The sequence below is a fragment of the Oncorhynchus mykiss genome, chromosome 9 (assembly GCF_057628025.1).
Source record: "Oncorhynchus mykiss isolate SJ-2025 chromosome 9, ASM5762802v1, whole genome shotgun sequence".
Lineage (NCBI taxonomy): Eukaryota > Metazoa > Chordata > Actinopteri > Salmoniformes > Salmonidae > Oncorhynchus > Oncorhynchus mykiss.
Genome location: NC_143030.1, coordinates 76,678,766 through 76,687,480, shown reverse-complemented (window position 1 = coordinate 76,687,480; position 8,715 = coordinate 76,678,766).

Genomic DNA, 8,715 nt, shown 5'->3' with positions numbered 1-8,715 from the left:
TCTTTCATTAGGAGTTAGATACTGTTTCTCTGTCTGGCCTGTCCTTCATTAGGAGTTAGATACTGTTTCTGTCTGGCCTGTCCTTCATTAGGAGCTAGAGAGAGTTTCTCTGTGTGGCCTGTCCTTCATTAGGAGTTAGATACTGTTTCTGTCTGGCCTGTCCTTCATTAGGAGTTATATACCGTTTCTCTGTCTGGCCTGTCTTTCATTAGGAGTTAGATACTGTTTCTCTGTCTGGCCTGTCCTTCATTAGGAGTTAGATACTGTTTATGTCTGGCCTGTCCTTCATTAGGAGCTAGAGAGAGTTTCTCTGTGTGGCCTGTACTTCAGTTGGAGTTAGAGAGCGTTTCTCTGTCTGGCCTGTCTTTCATTAGGAGTTAGATATTGTTTCTCTGTCTGGCCTGTCCTTCATTAGGAGTTAGATACCGTTTCTCTGTCTGGCCTGTGTTTCATTAGGAGTTAGAAAGGGTTTCTCTGTGTGGCCTGACCTTCATTAGGAGTTAGATACTGTTTCTCTGTGTGGCCTGTACTTCATTAGGAGTTAGAGAGCGTTTCTCTGTCTGGCCTGTCTTTCATTAGGAGTTAGATATAGTTTCTCTGTCTGGCCTGTCCTTCATTAGGAGTTAGAGAGGGTTTCTCTGTGTGGCCTGTCCTTCATTAGGAGTTAGATACTGTTTCTCTGTGTGGCCTGTCCTTCATTAGGAGTTAGATACCATTTCTCTATCTGGCCTGTCCTCCATTCGGAGTTAGAGAGGGTTTATCTGTGTGGCCTGTCCTTCATTAGGAGTTAGAGAGGGTTTCTCTGTCTGGCCTGTCCTTCAATAGGAGTTAGAGAGGGTGTCTCTGTGTGGCCTGTCCTTCATTAGGAGTTAGATACCGTTTCTCTGTCTGGCCTGTCCTTCATTAGGAGTTAGATGCTGTTTCTCTGTCTGGCCTGTCCTTCATTAGGAGTTAGATGCTGTTTCTCTGTTTGGCCTGTCCTTCATTAGGAGTTAGATAATATTTCTGTCTGGCCTGTCCTTCATTAGGAGCTAGAGAGGGTTTCTCTGTGTGGCCTGTTCTTCATTAGGAGTTAGAGAGCGTTATCTGTCTGGCCTGTCCTTCATTAGGAGTTAGATATCGTTTCTCTGTCTGGTCTGTCCTTCATTAGGAGTTAGAGAGCGTTTCTCAGTCTGGCCTGTCCTTCATTAGGAGTTAGATACTGTTTCTCTGTGTGGCCTGTCCTTCATTAGGAGTTAGATACTGTTTCTCTGTCTGGCCTGTCCTTCATTAGGGGTTAGAGAGGGTTTCTCTGTCTGGCCTGTCCTTCATTAGGAGTTAGATACTGTTTCTCTGTGTGGCTTGTCCTTCATTAGGAGTTATATACAGTTTCTCTGTCTGGCCTGTCCTTCATTAGGACTTAGATACTGTTTCTCTGTGTGGCCTGTCCTTCATTAGGAGTTAGATACCGTTCTCTGTCTGGCCTGTGTTTCATTAGGAGTTAGAGAGGGTTTCTCTGTGTGGCCTGTCCTTCATTAGGAGTTAGATACTGTTTCTCTGTCTGGCCTGTCCTTCATTAGGAGTTAGATACAATTTCTCTATCTGGCCTGTCCTCCATTAGGAGTTAGAGAGGGTTTATCTGTGTGGCCTGTCCTTCATTAGGAGTTAGATATCGTTTCTCTGTCTGGTCTGTCCTTCATTAGGAGTTAGAGAGCGTTTCTCTGTCTGGCCTGTCCTTCATTAGGAGTTAGATATCGTTTCTCTGTCTGGCCTGTCCTTCATTAGGAGTTAGATACTGTTTCTCTGTCTGGCCTGTTCTTCATTAGGAGTTAGATACTGTTTCTCTGTGTGGCCTGTCCTTCATTAGGAGTTAGATACTGTTTCTGTCTGGCCTGTCCTCCATTAGGAGTTAGAGAGCATTTCTCTGTCTGGCCTGTCCTTCATTAGGAGTTAGATATCGTTTATCTGTCTGGCCTGTCCTTCATTAGGAGTTAGAGAGGGTTCTCTGTCTGGCCTGTCCTTCAATCAGAGTTAGAGAGCGTTTCTCTGTCTGGCCTGTCCTTCATTAGGAGTTAGTGCAGAGTAGAGAGGCAGAGGGACATTGATCAGACTGACTGATAAAGCTTTCATAACCCTCTTGTCCTCCACACACAGCACTTGGCTACAGTTCTATGCTACAGTTCTACGATGCTGTTCTATGACGCTGTTCTACTACACTGTTCTACGATGCTGTTCTATGATGCTGTTCTATGATGCTGTTCTATGATGCTGTTCTATGCTGCTGTTCTATGATGCTGTTCTATGATTCTGTTCTATGCTGATGTTCTATGATGCTGTTCTATGATGCTGTTCTATGATGCTGTTCTATGATGCTGTTCTATGATGCTGTTCTATGCTGCTGTTCTATGATGCTGTTCTATGCTACTGTTCTATGCTGCTGTTCTATGCTGCTGTTCTATGCTGCTGTTCTATGATGCTGTTCTATGCTACTGTTCTATGATGCTGTTCTATGATGCTGTTCTATGCTACTGTTCTATGATGCTGTTCTATGATGCTGTTCTATGCTACTGTTCTATGATGCTGTTCTATGATGCTGGCGCAAAAGTTTTCGATCGTTTACATGGAACAAGAAGTGCAGTCTGAGAGTATGGTTTAGGAACTCTGTGACTGACACAGCTCTTTCCATAGCTTAGAGTGGACTTTGGTGGGTTTTACCAGGGGGGCAAATCAGAAATATCACCCTATTTCCTAACTAGGATTATTTTTGCCAGAGACGGTACCATCACAACCCAGCATTGATTTACTGGCAGAATCTGCTCAGACAAAAACAAACTGTAACTCATCTCTCAAATGTAGTCATCTGTGGATGGATCCATTCACTGGTTCACTGGACCTCAGTGTGTTTGGCCTCAAATGAGGTCAAAGAGAGGACAGAACACCCCCAATTCCCCACACAAACCCAACTACAACTCCTATTTCCCAGCCTGCACCACTCTTCCTGTCTGAGTGCTGACCCAGGGGTCGGCAGCTGTCAGTCACGTCCCTCAGCTGGCTTCCCGAGCCTCTCCTTTCCCGAGCCTCTGGCCACAGACTGGGCTCTGTGAGGGGACCTTTGAAGGAAAGGCCCAGGTCGCTCACATGGGATCATCTCTGTGCATTCATGGTGTGTAATTGAATTATCCCTCCCTCCTCTTTCTCATGTTTCCTTCCCCCATTCAAACCCTAACCCCAGGTTGGACCGACCGTCACCCTGGTCTGTAGTGAGAGGAAGGGTTTCAGGGGCTGACAGCCAGACAAAGACAGACACATGTCGACAATGTGTATACTCAGGCCCTGACAGAGTTTGGATGTAATAGTGGGAGTCTTGTGTGGCGATCGACTGACGAGCTGCTTGTCAACTCTCCATCGACATGCTGTTGAAGGATCACCCAGCGTGCCCATGGAAGGAAGAGGTCAGCTCTTTGGCTTTTCTTTACTTTGTCATTCATATGATACAATAATCCTGTTTTAAAGTCATGCCTTCTATACTACTCTCCCATAACCACAGAATATGTTACGTCTGACCTTCTCCTTTATGCTTCGACTGTATCATGATCAGAACTTTCCAGGGCCACAATTCTGAACATATGTTCAAAAGAGAGCAGGGCCACATTATTTGAACAATTTAATTTAAAAAAAAGTAAAAGGCCTTGAGATGCCTTGTGTGTGTGTGTGTGTGTGTGTGTAAAAACAAAGAGTGAGAGAGAGAGTGAACAACAACAAAAAAGTGAAAGCAAAAAAAAAGAGAGAGAGAGAGAGAGAGGACATAGGGGGGAAGCAGCCTATGGCCTGGGGCTACTAGGGTGAGAGGGGAGAGGATCAGAAGGTTGGGGTCACCCTTGTTGGCTGTCTGTTATTTGTCTGTGCCCTAAGCCAGGACTAGGACCACAACCATGGAGGGCCAGGCAGGAGGCAGTGGTGAAGCGAAGAGGGTCAGGACTTGGAAGGGAGAGGAGAGGGCAGGGGAGCCCTTATCCAGTAGCAAGCAGAGAAGGGGGAAGAGGAGGAGTTGGGAGCCCTTATCCAGTAGCAAGCAGAGAAGGGGGAAGAGGAGGAGTGGGGAGCCCTTATCCAGTAGCAAGCAGAGAAGGGGGAAGAGGAGGAGGGGAGCCCTTATCCAGTATGGGCAGAGAAGGGGGAAGAGGAGGAGTGGGGAGCCCTTATCCAGTTGCAAGCAGAGAAGGGGGAAGAGGAGGAGTGGGGAGCCCTTATCCAGTAGTAAGCAGAGAAGGAGGAAGAGGAAGAGTGGGGAGCCCTTATCCAGTAGTAAGCAGAGAAGGAGGAAGAGGAAGAGTGGGGAGCCCTTATCCAGTAGCAAGCAGAGAAGGGGGAAGAGGAGGAGTGGGGAGCCCTTATCCAGTAGTAAGCAGAGAAGGAGGAAGAGGAAGAGTGGGGAGCCCTTATCCAGTAGCAAGCAGAGAAGGGGGAAGAGGAGGAGTGGGGAGCCCTTATCCAGTAGCAAGCAGAGAAGGGGGAAGAGGAGGAGTGGGGAGCCCTTATCCAGTAGCAAGCAGAGAAGGGGGAAGAGGAGGAGTGGGGAGCCCTTATCCAGTAGCAAGCAGAGAAGGGGGAAGAGGAGGAGGGGAGCTCTTATCCAGTCTGGGCAGAGAAGGGGGAAGAGGAGGAGTGGGGAGCCCTTATCCAGTAGCAAGCAGAGAAGGGGGAAGAGGAGGAGTGGGGAGCCCTTATCCAGTAGCAAGCAGAGAAGGGGGAAGAGGAGGAGGAGGAGTGGGGAGCCCTTATCCACTATGGGCAGAGAAGGGGGAAGAGGAGGAGTGGGGAGCCCTTATCCAGTTGCAAGCAGAGAAGGGGGAAGAGGAGGAGTGGGGAGCCCTTATCCAGTAGCAAGCAGAGAAGGGGGAAGAGGAGGAGTGGGGAGCCCTTATCCAGTAGCAAGCAGAGAAGGGGGAAGAGGAGGAGTGGGGAGCCCTTATCCAGTAGCAAGCAGAGAAGGGGGAAGAGGAGGAGGGGAGCCCTTATCCAGTCTGGGCAGAGAAGGGGGAAGAGGAGGAGTGGGGAGCCCTTATCCAGTAGCAAGCAGAGAAGGGGGAAGAGGAGGAGTGGGGAGCCCTTATCCAGTAGCAAGCAGAGAAGGGGGAAGAGGAGGAGGAGGAGTGGGGAGCCCTTATCCTCTATGGGCAGAGAAGGGGGAAGAGGAGGAGTGGGGAGCCCTTATCCAGTAGCAAGCAGAGAAGGAGGAAGAGGAAGAGTGGGGAGCCCTTATCCAGTAGCAAGCAGAGAAGGGGAAGAGGAGGAGTGGGGAGCCCTTATCCACTATGGGCAGAGAAGGGGGAAGAGGAGGAGGGGGGAGCCCTTATCCAGTAGCAAGTAGAGAAGGGGGAAGAGGAGGAGTGGGGAGCCCTTATCCAGTAGCAAGCAGAGAAGGGGGAAGAGGAGGAGTGGGGAGCCCTTATCCAGTAGCAAGCAGAGAAGGGGGAAGAGGAGGAGTTGGGAGCCCTTATCCAGTAGCAAGCAGAGAAGGGGGAAGAGGAGGAGTGGGGAGCCCTTATCCAGTAGCAAGCAGAGAAGGGGGAAGAGGAGGAGTGGGGAGCCCTTATCCAGTAGCAAGCAGAGAAGGGGGAAGAGGAGGAGTGGGGAGCCCTTATCCAGTAGCAAGCAGAGAAGGGGGAAGAGGAGGAGTGGGGAGCCCTTATCCAGTAGCAAGCAGAGAAGGGGGAAGGGGAGGAGTGGGGAGCCCTTATCCAGTAGCAAGCAGAGAAGAGGGAAGGAGAGGAGGGGAGACCTTATCCAGTACAGGCACAGAAGGGGGAAGGAGAGGAGGGGATCCCTTATCCAGTACAGGCAGAGAAGGGGGAAGGAGAGGAGGGGAACCCTTATCCAGTAGCAGGCAGAGAAGGGGGAAGGGGCAGTAGAAGGGAGCCCTGGGACTCCCAGCAGGCTGAACTGATTTCCTGTGTGGGGTCATGTTAAGGCCAGGTTCAGATCAGAGGACTGACCAGGGCTTTAGGCTTTAGGACCCCAACATAGACTCATGAGTTAGACATTGAATGGAATAGAGTAGCTCACCTCCTCATATTAAGTCAAGTGGTGTTTTCATCATGGACCAATGGGTAAAGATGCAGCTGTATGTATAGTATATACACTATATATACAAAAGTATGTGGACATCCCTTAAAATTAGTGGATTTGTCTATTTCAGCCACACCAGTTGCTGACAGGTGTTTAAAATCGAGCGAACACCCAAGCAATCTCCATAGACAAACATTGGCGGTAGAATGGCCTTACTGAAGAGCTCAGTGACTTTTAATGTGGCACCGTCATAGGATCCTACCTTTCCAACAAGTCAGATCGTCAAATTTCTGCCCTGCTAGAGCTGCCCCGGTCAACTGTAAGTGCTGTTATTGTGAAGTGGAGACATCTAGGAGCAACAACGGCTCAACCGCAAAAGTGGTAGGCCACACAAGCTCACAGAACAGGAACAGAACAGTCCTGAAGCACGTAAAAATAGTCTGTCCTCGGTTGAAACACTCACTACCGAGTTCCAAACTACCTCTGGAAGCAACGTCAGCACAACAACTGTTCTTCGGGAGCTTCATCAAATGGGTTTCCATGGCCGAGCAGCCGCAAACAAGCCTAAAATCACCATGCAAAATTCCAAGCGTTGGCTGGTGTGGTGTAGCTCTTGCCGCCGTTGGACTCTGGAGCATTGGAAACGCGTTCTCTGGAGTGATGAATCACGCTTCACCATCTGGCAGTCCGACAGACGAATCTGGGCTTGGCGGATGCCAGGAGAATGCTACCTGCCCAAATGCATAGTGCCAACTGTAAAGTTTAGTGGAGGAGGAATAATGGTCTGGGGCTGTTTTTCATGGTTCGGGCCCCTTAGCAAGACGATTCTTTGCTTCCAACTTTGTGGCAACAGTTTGGGGAAGGCCCTTTCCTGTTTCAGCATGACAATGCCACAGTGCACAAAGCGAGGTTCATACAGAAACGGTTTGTCGAGATCGTTGTGGAAGAACTAGACTGGCCTGCACAGAGCCCTGACCTCAACCACATCGAACACCTGAATTGGGATGAATTAGAACACAGACTGCGAGCTAGGCCTAATTGACCAACATCAGTGCCGACCTCACTAATGCTCTTGTGGCTGAATGGAAGCAAGTCCTCTGCAGCAATGATCTAACATCTTGTGGAAAGCCTTCCCAGAAGAGTGGAGGCAGTTATAGCAGCAATGTTCCAACATCTAGTGGAAAGCCTTCCCAGAAGAGTGGAGGCAGTTATAGCAACGAAGGGGGAACAACTCCTTATTAATGCCCATGATTTTGGAATGAGATGTTCGACGAGCAGGTGTCCACATACCTTTGGTCATTTGGTGTACCTCTGGCTCAGGTGGGATTCCCTGCTACATATAGAAATAGAGATCACGCTATATTAACCCCGTCCATAGTTACCCCTGTCCATAGTAACCCCTGGCTATAGTAACCCCTGCCCATAGTAACCCCTGCCCATAGCAACCCCTGTCCATAGTAACCCCTATCTGTAGTAACCCCTGCCCATAGCAACCCCTGTCCATAGTAACCCCTATCCATAGTAACCCCTATCTGTTGTAACCCCTTCCCATAGCAACCCCTTTCCATAGTAACCCCTATCTGTAGTAACCCCTGCCCATAGCAACCCCTGTCCATAGTAACCCCTATCTGTAGCAACCCCTGTCCATAGTAACCCCTGTCCATAGTAACCCCTGCCCATAGCAACCCCTGTCCATAGTAACCACTGTCCATAGTAACCCCTGTCCATAGTAACCCCTATCTGTAGTAACCCCTGTCCATAGTAACCCCTGTCCATAGTAACCCCTGTCCATAGTAACCCCTGTCCATAGTAACCCCTGTGCATAGTAACCCCTATCTGTAGCAACCCCTGCCCATAGCAACCCCTGTCCATAGTAACCCCTGTCCATAGTAACCCCTGCCCATAGTAACCACTGTCCATAGTAACCCCTGTACATAGTAACCCCTATCTGTAGTAACCCCTGTCCATAGTAACCCCTATCTGTAGTAACCCCTGTCCGTAGTAAGCCCTGTCCATAGTAACCCCTGTCCATAGTAAGACCTGTCCATAGTAACCCCTGTCCATAGTAACCCCTATCTGTAGTAACCCCTGTCCATAGTAACCCCTATCTGTAGTAACCCCTGTCCGTAGTAAGCCCTGTCCATAGTAACCCCTGTCCGTAGTAAGACCTGTCCATAGTAACCCCTGTCCATAGTAACCACTATCTGTAGTAACCCCTGTCCATAGTAACCCCTATCTGTAGTAACCCCTGTCCGTAGTAACCCCTATCTGTAGTAACCCCTGTCCGTAGTAACCCCTGTCCGTAGTAACCCCTGTCCATAGTAACCCCTATCTGTAGTAACCCCTGTCCGTAGTAAGCCCTGTCCATAGTAACCCCTATCTGTAGTAACCCCTGTCCGTAGTAACCCCTGTCCATAGTAACCCCTATCTGTAGTAACCCCTGTCCGTAGTAACCCCTATCTGTAGTAACCCCTGTCCATAGTAACCCCTGTCCATAGTAACCCCTGTCCATAGTGGCCCCTGTCCGTAGTAACCCCTGTCCATAGTAACCCCTGTCCATAGTAACCCCTGCCCATAGTAACCCCTGTCCATAGTAACCCCTATCTGTAGTAACCCCTGTCCGTAGCAAGCCCTGTCCATAGTAACCCCTGTCCATAGTAACCCCTA